Source organism: Centroberyx affinis, unplaced genomic scaffold (assembly GCF_046629955.1).
Source record: "Centroberyx affinis isolate AG114_WGS23_722 - 3 ecotype Tasmania unplaced genomic scaffold, CSIRO-AGI_Caff_v1 ptg000051l_1, whole genome shotgun sequence".
NCBI lineage: Eukaryota > Metazoa > Chordata > Actinopteri > Beryciformes > Berycidae > Centroberyx > Centroberyx affinis.
Window position 1 is genome coordinate 151,562 of NW_027278763.1, and position 12,199 is coordinate 163,760.

Sequence of the window (12,199 nt, forward strand, 5' to 3'; positions counted from 1 at the left end):
TTTTCCTTATGCGCATCTTCATTTTCTCAATCCGCACTGTCAGTCATTTCTCCAACAAGCAGCGATGACACGCTCGTAAAGCAGCAAAGGTATCTGAGTGCACTGCACAGCGAGGCACAAATACACCCAGATATCTGTTTGTTGACTCAGTTCAGCCCATGATTTGTATGCCTGCCTCTTGGTCAGCTCAAGTCAAATATGAGGTCAGTATATTTTGAATCGCCAGCCTCCATTTCAATAGCCCTTGAGCTGTGACAGGCTTTCCGCGCCACATTCTGCGTTAGCAGTCAAATAAACAAATAACTCTATCCTTTCCTTTTTGCCCCAAGGTACTCATCGCTCTAACTTATTCAGTGAAGGACGATTACGATTTTAATAAGCATGAGAGGAGAAAGCTGGTGGGCCTTACCATGTCAAAACATTTATACAGCATGCAAAAAGGCCCGCGGTTTCACCGGCGGTCGGGGGAGAAAGCGTTTACTTTTATTTTAGTCTTCAGCCACCCTGCCTCAGTCCTTCCAAGGCCGGACAGTGGGAGCATTTAGCGGAAGGACCGCACGGTTCAGTCATACATCTGATTGTATGTCTATGTGGTGGGATGATTCATGCTGCGGAGGAGAGACGATGAGGCACCTGCACAATGCCCACCTTGTGCCATCTCGCCTGCTGATCGTTTAACACACAGGTAAAGTAACACAGTGCTGCATCTTTGGCTCAGCTGGACTGGACACTAAAAACATGCCGTTCTACAGTTCAGTGTAAGCAATTAGAGGTACGCCTAAGGGAAAGAGTTTGCTGATCAGCATGTATTACGCTGTAAAGATGCCTTTCTGGAAGCCCATCTACATCTTTTCCTCCTCTATCACATGAATTATTGTTGTTTCCAGCAGTCAGAAGAACTGCAAAACACCAACTACTTGCCCAAAAGTGAGAGCAGTTGTGTATCTTGGTTGGGATATCTTGCTTTTTGACATTTGTCAAGCGCTCCTTCCACTGACCGATCCGCTGACTCCCACCTCCGTCTCTGGTAAGTTTCCACAAGCGGATGTAGGTGAGGATAATCGGCCTGTGATTGGAAATGATAAATCTATTAAGGCAGCCACAGCCACAACTTCACTACAAGGCTATCCACATCCTTGCAAAGTAAAACAGTCGGGGCTTGGAAAACTATATTTCTGTTTATTTTCAGAGTGAGATGAGCTGAAAATGTTTAGAACAGCGTGCTCCAGATGCCCCTCGTTGCATAACTAAATGACAGCTGTTTATGACATACGAGCTGTAACTAAATAAGATTACTGGGTTTCAGCTGAGTGTGAAGTGTGTTTCACAGTAATCATTTGTGAGCTCGATCGCAATAATTATAGAAGATCTCATTTAAATTGCTATCCATCTAAAAAATGACAATGCAAGCAATGCATTTGACACCGTGAGATCAGTGCTGCCAGCGTAATTACCAGGAAATGAGTACAAGATTTTGAAATTGTTTTCATTCTATGCGGCCGTGCTGTAAATTTTATTTATGGATCAACATTGCACAAAATCCAATAAAACGTTCTCAGAAGACGCCGTTTTCAATAACCGTAACAGGCTGCGCTCATGCAACGCACTCAGTCACTGAGTGGAGGATAAAAGGCTCGGAGTGCGCTGTGAAAACAATATTGGACATTTTTTTCTTAATGACTCAATAAGTTTAATGTCTCGTTTTTATTGTTTACAGTCCCTGTTTATCATTTGTTCCAGTGTTTTCTAATATTTGGTCTCGGTTGGCATGCAGCACAAAGCTGGGCTTCATCTGTTCCTCATGTTGTCTTCGGCAACAGCAGCTCCGCCGGCCAGACAAATGGCTGTGAGGAAAGGATGACATGCTGAGCGGACAAGAAATACAGTAGCTCGGCGCTATAGTGGCTATTAGCCGTCAGCTTGCCACCGGTCACTCCGACAGGCTGTGTTCACCCTGTTATTATTAAGCCAGTCAGGGGAAAGGATCTCAGTATTATGCGACGAGTCTCTGAGCTTAAAACTCGGCCTCTTGCAACGGCTACGGAAAAAGACTGGAAAATGGAAAACAGGCCAGATCTCTTCAAACAAACAAGACGGAGTGTTGAAAAGAAGAAAACAGTTTTGTTGATGTGGGCCTCCATTTTGCCACCTCTCCGTTTGCTTTTCAGCAGTAGGTAAAATGTCCAACATAAGGTCGCCCCAGAGTTGGCTGGCATTGTGTTATCCCGAGTGTGTGAGATGTTTGGCCGATGAAACTGAACTGGAACGTGTAAAACCCTTTGACGTTTACCCTCCTGTCTGTCCAACTTCGTCTTTGTTTCATGGGAATGGCCTGAACGTTGACACCAACTGGAGTTTTTGGAATTGTTAAATTTTACAGAACTAGAAAGGGAGAAAAGGGGAAGATTTTAAATTGGCTGCCGTCTCTGCTCCCTCAAAGAGCAAGTATCACACTTTCATGGCTCCATGACTTTGAGTTCTTATGGCGGCTTATTATGATTATTAGTATCTATTTTCATTCTGTAAATTATTAACAGATTCCATTATACTGAAGACTCAAGAGAGGACGCCCAGAAAACATAGCATTTGTGTGAGAGCATAGCAGATATGCCAGAATCAAGGCCACAAAGAGCTGCCTGTCCACCATGTGCTGCTGGCAGCCATTTTGGTTAAACTCCCGGACGATTTTAATGGTTTTTCTGATGGTTGTCAAAATACAGCTCTTCAAAAATTGCATGATTTCATATTTTGTAGACTATTGTAAGATTTAAACAGGTTTAGAAGGGGCTTGTTGGTGGATTTGCATGCGCTATTGTGATTATACTTGGCGCGGTCACAGATGTATCACTTTTCAGACTTTGCGTGTTGCACATTTCAATGTGTCTGTTATGTCATCTTCAAAGTGCACAATGAAAACCAGTAAAGAGTGCTTTGCTTTGCCCACTTTAACAGAACACCAAATCAAAGCCTCAATTACTGCAGTTAATCTGTTTCCTATAACACTGCGGTAGAAAACAGGGACAAATAACACTTAAGGGAGAATTGTCTTGTTGAGAGTCTACAAGCCAGTTCTAAATGGGTCTAGATAATCCCATGCAGCGCTCTCACTATGCTTCATTGGGATTCATTGTAAAGATGCTCCCTGGACCTCTGCCTATCAACAGCGGGGGTCTTCTGCTGCAGAGGCAGACAGGAGTGGCTGCAGATGTAATCCACAGTAGCTGAGCCTTCCAGATTAAGGCCGGGCTGATAAGACTGTCTTGGGGCTAACGACAGGCCACAGCAGGTATCTGACCCATCCATTTCCCTGCAATAAAGCCTAACTTATGACCCGGTCCCCCGAGGCTTCAAAGACAGTCAGCCTGAGCCAGGCCGACCCCGCTGCGGGTCACAGCCGCCGAGCAGAAGCGAAGCGGACCGCCTGTCCGCCTGGCCACCTATCTGTCTATCTGTAAGTGACACCTGTAACGCACGCAACTCCCCCGAGTCTCGTGGGCCCCGATGACGGCCGAGGTACGGAGGAGACGCGAGGTGCTCCAGGGGTTGAGGAGGGAGGTCACGCGGTTGTATTGATGTAGCCGACCCCTGACCTCATGTCTCTGGAGGAGGACGGGGTGCCATTCAGCTCCTGGCAGCATGTGTCCACAGTCTGACCTGAAACCAAAGTCCCACTCTGGCCAAAGGTCTTCTTCAAGCCCCTCCTCATGGTGCGACCACGGAGCCTCCTATTCAAGCAAGAGAGCGTTCCTCGGAGCCCAACTCCTCTTAGGACATGACATACAGCCCTGGTGCGGCACCTTTCTCCTCCAGAACAATGTGAATCGATTTTTGAAGCGGTACATATAAGAGAGGGCAGCTGAAAGAAAAAAAAAAAAAAAAAGGCAGAGGCTTTGATTTAGAGGAACCGGATGGGAAATACCACAGTTTGATGAAGTGGTGCCATAGCTTCAGGACATTAGGTGGTTGCTATGGCAGTCTGGAGGCAGCCTTGTGTTTTCTGAAAGACTTTTTAACGACGTGAATATTGTTTTGCTCTTTCTTAAGTCAACACACAGCGCTGACTTGAGAAATGACAGACACGTTTTTTACTATCTGCTTTCTCTCCCTTTAGGCAAAATATGTCAGAAGCCATGCTGTATATAAAACTGATATGCTTTGTGTAAAAGCAGACAGATTAGGGGGGGAAAGCATGTATAATGGTTTCAAACAAAACTGCATATAGAATTAGCGTAGCTTTTCTTGACCTCAAGCCCATGTACCCGATATTACGTGTTAATAACAGTATTTACTCTGTCCTTTAGTAGGTACAACTCAGAGTTTTGTTGGCAAAACCAAGAATATTTTAAGCACTATATTCAGCCAACTTTTTAATCCACCGATAATATCACAGAATCTACTTCTCCATCACCACTGTGGCCGCACTGCAATAACACGCTGAAATTACAATGCAGTCAAAAAGGAAGCGTAGCGCTGAAAAACAAACTCAAACAACTCCATCGCCACATCGACTTTTACAGGCGTGTGATGCCAGTGGGGCTGCAGTCCTTTTATATGTTCTGAAAGACTGCCATATCACGCATCGGGATAACATTCTTCTCGCAACGTGATTTACGACGCGTCATTTGGAGCGTACAATTAGGACCCGTAAATTTGGTTTGAAGACACTGAGTGCTTGTCTTCTCTCAGCTCAGCGACACACTGAGCCTCGGGGCGGTGGATCTGAACGCTTTGACGGCAGCGGCACCCCCCATAGAGACGCTGGAGAGCACGCAACACACCACAACACACCACAACACACCACAACACACCACAACACACCACAACAGCTCTCCTGCCCGGCCTATCAGGGGGGGTCAAGCCACAACAGTCCCGGAAGAGTCACACTTGGTTGGGCGCCTCGGGAAATGTCCACCATGGTGGGCGGCCAAGCCAGCGAGCAAAGCCAGCACATATCTGATTTTACAATGATGGGAAAGCACGTACTCAGCCGTGTTGAATGTTATGCATTGAATTTATATTGGTTTGCTCTAGTATCTATGGTATTCCTACACCAGGGACGAGTAAAGCTTCTTGTAGTAACTCCCACCGTTCCTGTAAGCCAAATTCTAGAATTCTCTCTTGACCAGCAACACGGCCTCCTCCTGTTTTTCGCAAGACCCTGCATACACCTTACAGAACATTATGGAGAGGAGAGAGAGAGTTTCAGAGAGAGAGAAAGAGAGAGAGAGATCTAATGCAGTACAGATACCAGAGGCGAGTCTTAGCTTGGACATCGTCTCACAGAGATACAGAGTGGTTCCAGATTGGATCGGATGGATTTTGACTTGCCAGCTTGGCTACAGCTCACAGCTTTGGACTGTGTTCAGGAGCAAACAAAAAAACCCCAGGAACAATAGAAGATCAGAGATCATGGAAATGTTTGAGTTTTCTGTCTGATATAGTTAAACACCTGCTGATTTGGTCCTGTGGCAGATGCTTACAGTTGCAGTGCATCTTTGTTTAGGGAGTGAAGGATAGCCTGCATGTGACCCTCTCCTCTGATCAGAGCTAACTAAACACTGCTTTGCTAAATGTCAGCTCTGATTGTTCTGGCTGACTAGGACCAACAACGTCTCTGCTAATTAGGATACGCCACGAAACAGGCAGACAGTCATGAGGGGCGGTAGCAAGACTCAAAGCAAGTTAGCCAAGCTGTAAAGCTGCACCAGACAAGATTCTTAAGTGAAAATGCACCCGTCTTATCAGACTAAATCACAAAGTGGGGCTGCAATAGAAAATAGAGAGGAAGTGATTAAACTTAAGAGTGAAAACCACCAACATTAGATCTGCTGCCTCTCGTGTCTTGGTTTGAAGCATCACAGCCTGTCTGGGCTGCTAAACATGAGCATGCTGTGTGCGGTTTACTGATGTCAAGTCTCATGAGTTCTGCGTTTTGTAATTCAAATGTTTCAAACAGTTACCTCTTGCTGCCATTTGGAACTGTCAGAGTGCAAAGTTGCCTAGTGCAGCTTTAATCTGGTAATCTGCAAGATCCATGTTTTGTGTTTTTTTTTCTGGTGACATCCTTGGTGCCAACAGTCATTGCTGCACTGCACTTCCCAGAGATCACCAGTCAATCAAACAGTGTGTCCAGTACTGTGACGTCTTTTTCCTTGGATTTTCTGTTAATGAAGTTTGAGTCACTACTGAATTATTTATATGAAAAATAGATGATTACTTTTAAATCATTATTGTTATTGAGCAAAATACACTGCAGTGGAGTGTCAGGTATGAATCACACCCTTGGTATTTGGGTGCAGCTCTGGGTGACAGTGCTGGCTGTCGCAGGGGGAGAGGGCCAGTCGCCTCATGACAGAGTCCACCACACAGGAATGTCGTGAGGGGGGGACGACAGCCTCCACAATCCACTGCGGGCCACCATGCTGGGCCGGCCTGACCTCCACAGCTTGTTCCAGTAGGGCAGATGAGCCTTCACCCTGTAATCCCACCACAACAGGGAGCGACGGGGCCAGATCAGCCAGCTCAGCCACTATAAAGGCCAGAAACTCCCTGCAGGGAGGGACTCCAATAAAATCCCTTTGTTCCCCAGTGACCGCTACATCTCAGGTCCTCATCAATGCTCCGGTTTGGGGTTTCAAGAGAAACTAAATGCCCCCTGGCTGCTTTCTCCTTGCGCTCTTTGTTAGTGGAGCGAGGGAGAGAGTGGAGCAGGAGCATGCAGATTTATTAGGCTGCTCACAGAGCTTTGGGTGGGTATATTAAAGCAGTTCTGAGCGCTACTCATAAAGACTGTGGAGATTGTGGAGTTTAACTTTTTTTTTATTTTAGCTGATCTATGTTAGTATACGTATAAGCCTAGTATTCGTACGCACTACAAAAGGATGTGTCAGTTTTAATACATCTGTGTGTCTTCTTTGGGCCAATACATTTTAACACAACATATGCTGCTGTTAACATATCTTGTGTTGGAAAGTAACACAAATGTGTGTTGTCTAAAGAGGAACACGTGTTGAAAAAAAAAAGTCTCTGTGCAATTATTTTAATGTGAATTCTATTTATATAGCACTTATCTAAATGCAGAGTTTACAAAGCACAAAAACTCATAAAAACAAGGAATAGTATAAAAAAGAGATCAAAATTGGGAAAACTGTTCATTATAAAAGTGGCTGATAAATAACTATATGAAAACACGTCAAGACAAAACAAGTAAAAAAAATAAACATCAGAAATCTAAAACGTGACATAAAAGCAAGTCTCCCAAATAAATTGTATGATACTCTTTAATCAAAGGAAATACAGAGAGCAAATACCTCCTGCATGTAATAACTGTCATACAATAGAAAATTGACAAAAGAAATGTGAAAGATCTATAGAATAAGTCCTTGCCATGTATTTTTTATAAATTACTGATAATCCTAAACAATTTTCACCTGTCTTTGGTTTTGCACTGCGCCTCTCAGGTAGAAAACTTTTGAGACTTCAAAGTCTTTTGAGAGAGTGTGTGATTACAGAGAAGTGTGACTTCTCTGTCTGAGTGGTAATTTTGAAGTGGTGGTTTGTTTGTTTCTGTTGCTATGGAGATAAAAGGTGAGTGTTTATAGGCCAATTCCAGCGGTCTGGCCTTATCAGCCCCATAGCTTTGGAGACAACATGCCACAACCCTCTAATTAGCATTTCCGCCTTTTGGAAGCACTTTTGATGCTTTGCAAATCGGAGAGGAATTCGATTTGCCAGCATGGATTATGATAATATTTGTTCTTCAACTGAGCGCTGCGTGCTATCCTGTAATGATGCTCTGGGTGCCAGAACCCTAAATCAGCTGTGAAAGAAGCTTTGTACGTGAATCCACATCTATATCACTTTCACAGAAATTTATTTTAAAATGACGGCACTATAAGCGCTATTATGACAGAAATGACTAAGCTCAGGGAAAATAGCCTTGCACACTGCCAAATCCCATTTGTTAATGATTCTTCAGATGAATCTGTTTACGTCCATTGGATCCCACAGCATGTGAGAGAGGAGAGGCCACCAGGAGAACAATGGACAGAGTAAATATTTGATCCGTCTTTCTTCTCTGCTGTGTCTAGCTGTCATTACAGATAGAGGGCGAGATGCAAACGATTGCATGGCTTGGTGCATAATGATGCATAAACAACTTGTGTGAGAAATGAAATATGGTTTTAATTGAAGTATAAATGTTTACAGCAGTATAGGAAACATCAAAGCCGTGACTGAAACTCTCTGTATATAACTGTGGAGGCTATCAGAGTCCGCTAATAATGTTTACCCGAGTTGATGGCCGAATATTCATTGTTGTATTTCGCGAGCAAACAAACACATCTCTTTGAATTGCTGTCTGTCAGCATGGAGTGTCTCAACATCCACTTCTCATTATTCTTGCCAGTTTCCATTCAGAGGCAAGGCAATTAGAGAATCCAAGATGGCCGCTGACCCCGGCCTAGCGCAGAGCAATATATACTGAAAGCTCTGGAGGCGCTTCACTAAAGGTTTGTGCAGGGAAGAGTTTGTCCTATATCACCAAAATGACTGAATCAGAAAGTAATGCTCTTAACTGAGCGCAATGAGTGTGAAGCTGCCTGATAGCGCTGGACATAAAATAAAGTCCTTTTGTGGAAACCTTGTAACTCCAATTTGGTGATTTTCGGATTTTCACTTCAAATGAAGGATAACTCTTCTATGGGTTGAGAAAATTCTCCGACCTCTTGGGCTTATGAAACTTTTTCAAAACCATTTTATAAGATCAAAAATGCATTTTATCAAGTTAAAAAAAATTGGTAATGTGAGGTTTTCACCCGACAGCGATGATATGTAAATTATATGTAAATCTCATTATTTTGCCCACATAAAATGTATTTGTAGGTGAGGCCGTGCAAATTGAGGTGGTGCACAATTCACTTCCCACTTCGCAACACTAACGCAAATTATTGTATTATAAAAGATCCTTTGAAAGGAGGTATAAAGACTTTGCACAAAGAGTTTGACGTGGGAATCATCGCCGGCAAGACAGGCAAGCAAGGGAGAGAACCTCAAGTCAACGCTCCAATCATGAAGGGGCTTCAGGGTGCCAGGGTGCAGCCTTGGTGGAGTAGTCTTACGTCTGAAGCACGCAATTTGTGCCTGCAGTTGGAGATGAAGGGGCTATTTGCTTGTACAGTTTTCTATTCGAGGGCTCGTTAGTGCCACAACTTGAGTGAAAGAGATTTGTTAGTGAATAAGTTGAAAACTCTGCCCTCGCAATTTTGAATAGTGTTTTTTATGGTGGTGGATGGGTGAGTGTAGGGGTGCTGGGCAGGGACCAGAGGTGATACTCATCTAAAATTCTACTCTAGTAAAAGTTAATAAAAGTACATGGTGTTAGATTTACTTAAAGTATAAAAGTAAAAGTAGTTGTCTAAAAAATTAATTTCTAATGTACTGAACTGGTTCTCTGTTGAGCGTTCCTCTGAATCACAGATGAGAAAGAGTCTGCAGCTCAAATCACTGATGAGCTGAATTCACTAACGTTAATTCTCTGCTCTCTTTTTGCTCACTTTTCTTCATGTTACCGCTCTCTCTGTCCGTTTCCCTCCTTTTTGGTGTCGCTTTAGTGAACAAACATTCAATCCGATTTGCCTCTTGATCAGCTGCTTCCGGGATGGACGCTGTCTGATGCGGAAACTTAAGAAAATAAATAAAAAATTCAGTTGATGAATTCCCGAGCGTCTGAGTAGAAAGTACAGATTTTTCTTTTGAAATGTAGTGAGTAATAGTCTTAAATCAGAGAAAAACTCAAGTAAAGTACAGATACTTGAAAGTCTTCTAGTCAGATCTGAGCTGCAGGCAGGGATTAGAGCAGAAATAAATGAGGTGCTGCAGCACAGGCCGGCAGGACGCTCTGGCACCACAACATCACTCTGGACTTTATGATTTCCAAAGTCATGTCAAGCCGATCGCTGAGGAAATAAAGACAGATAGGAGGCTGTTCCAGTGGCACACGCATTATCTCACATCTCATATACAGTAGCATCTACCTGAAGGGGAGAGGAGTGAACGCATTCACAGTTCTGCTCTCTCCTCATCTGACACTGTCTCTCTCTCTCTCTCTCTCCCTCACACACACACACACACACCGGCACTACATCCAGATGTGATTAAAGCATCCTCTCTGCATACGTATTTCTTGCTGTCTAGGTTTTGACATGTATAAAAGTTCCATGTTCCCAGAAGTGGAGAGTTATTTCCATGACCATGTGGGGAACCAAGTAACCACAAAAGTGCTCAGATTACTGTCTGTAATAACATCTCAATTTGTTACTTATTTTAATATTATAGTAATCATTTCCTTACTCTTTCAACTGTGTAAGATGTTACTAGTTAGTGTATTATATTATATTATATTATATTATATTATATTATATTATATTATATTATATTCATAGCAGTAGTAGCTGTAGTAGTAGTATTGGTAGTATAAATATTTTTCCTTTATATATTCATATTATTTCCAAGTTGAGGTGGTTTTCAAATCAGTTAATTGAAACCAATTGTCATATTATTTAGGACACTGCTATTTCAATAACATGCAAATGGTAGTGATTTAATTAAAATACGCTATTTATTTACATTGCACTGTGTTTCTTTATACATTAGTTTGACCAAAAGCACCTGCAATAGCCCAAGCCATCTCGCAAGGATTTTATTTAATTCTTGGTCAAAGAAAAGCATGGAAACAACAACTTTTATTGGATGTTTATTAGGTAGTAATTTTCTTTTAAAGCTAATGTTTCCCACTACTGCCAGCCAGCCAGCCAGCCAGCCAGCCAGCCAGGCAGAGAGCAGCCAGAGGGATTAGAGCCACTGTCAGCAAGAGAAAGGGCAGAGGGGCGCACAGGAAATGATCTCGGCCCCATGGAGGCAGGAGGCCAGCGCCGCCGGTCCAGCTGCTGGTATATCAACCAGCACCGAGGGAAACAAGGAAAGTGCAAGGTCAGTAGAGCGTTCAGAGAAAGAGAGAGGCCGAGCACAAAGAGCCACAAGAGAAACACACAGCGGAGAGACCAACACGTGGAAAGAGGAAAGAGGTCGAGAAAAAAAAAAACCCCAACATAAAAACACAAACTCTCCAAAAAGCACAAATCACAGAGCTAGCTTTCATTGCCTTCAGAATATAACAAATGAAGACTGAGTTTTAACAGTGAAAGAGCAACCTAAGGATTTTGATGTATGTTAAGTAGCCCTGTCCTCTGGTACAGGGGCAGGCAGGGGAGATGTGAGCTCATAAATCATATGTGCTGGTGTTGGCTGCCCAGAGACATTGCTCAGGCATGTGGCGAAGGAGGAAGTACGCTAGTTTGACTCCCAGGCACGTCATCCCATGTAGAACCACAGTGCTTTCTGACTCATTGGGCTTTCATTAGCAGCAGCCGTTCCGAAACTGGTAATTGATTCTGGCAGAAGAGCTACGCCTCACAGTTAAACCAACATCTAAATCAAAACAAATGGAGCCCGGCTAATGTGGAATTTCTTTAATACACGATACGGCCATTAAAAGGATCAGTGCCACTCCAATAACGGAGAATCGAGAGACGGTCTGCAGCTCCGTCTGTTCACCCTCCTGATTTCTGCTCGGGTCGGTCCAGCCTCATCCCCCCCCCCCCCTCCATTTCAACATGTCCGCCACGTCAAATGTGACGAGCAGACCGAAATGGAAACAGCCGCAAGCTAACCGACTATCATCTATCAAAACAAAAACAGAAAACAAACAAATAGAGACGCAATTGGAGACTCCCAAAAAGGCAGACATGGAACGGTCGTTCCCAGGGCCGGCGATGATTAAAGCAAACGCCAGGCAGGGTCTTTCATGTGGCGGGTGTCTCATGCGCCCCTCTCGGCGTCGGGGCTGCAGCATCTCTTTCCCCCGGCTGGCGGTGAAGGAGACAGATATTTTCTTCTGCTGCCCCCCCCCCCGCCCCCCACCAACGGTTCAGCTCAGGACTGGAAGTGTCATTGCAGATAATTGGTTTCTCTTGTCTGTCCTGGCGCTGCCACTGGCAAAAAACCTCAATAACCCTACTCTTGCTTGGCAGGGGGAAGGAGCGATCTGAGAGCAATTGAGCTCTTGGCGCGTTGCAGAATTATAAGAGCGGCGCTTTGCTCCTTCTCGGAATCTATTTACCTTCGCACAGAAACGGCTTGA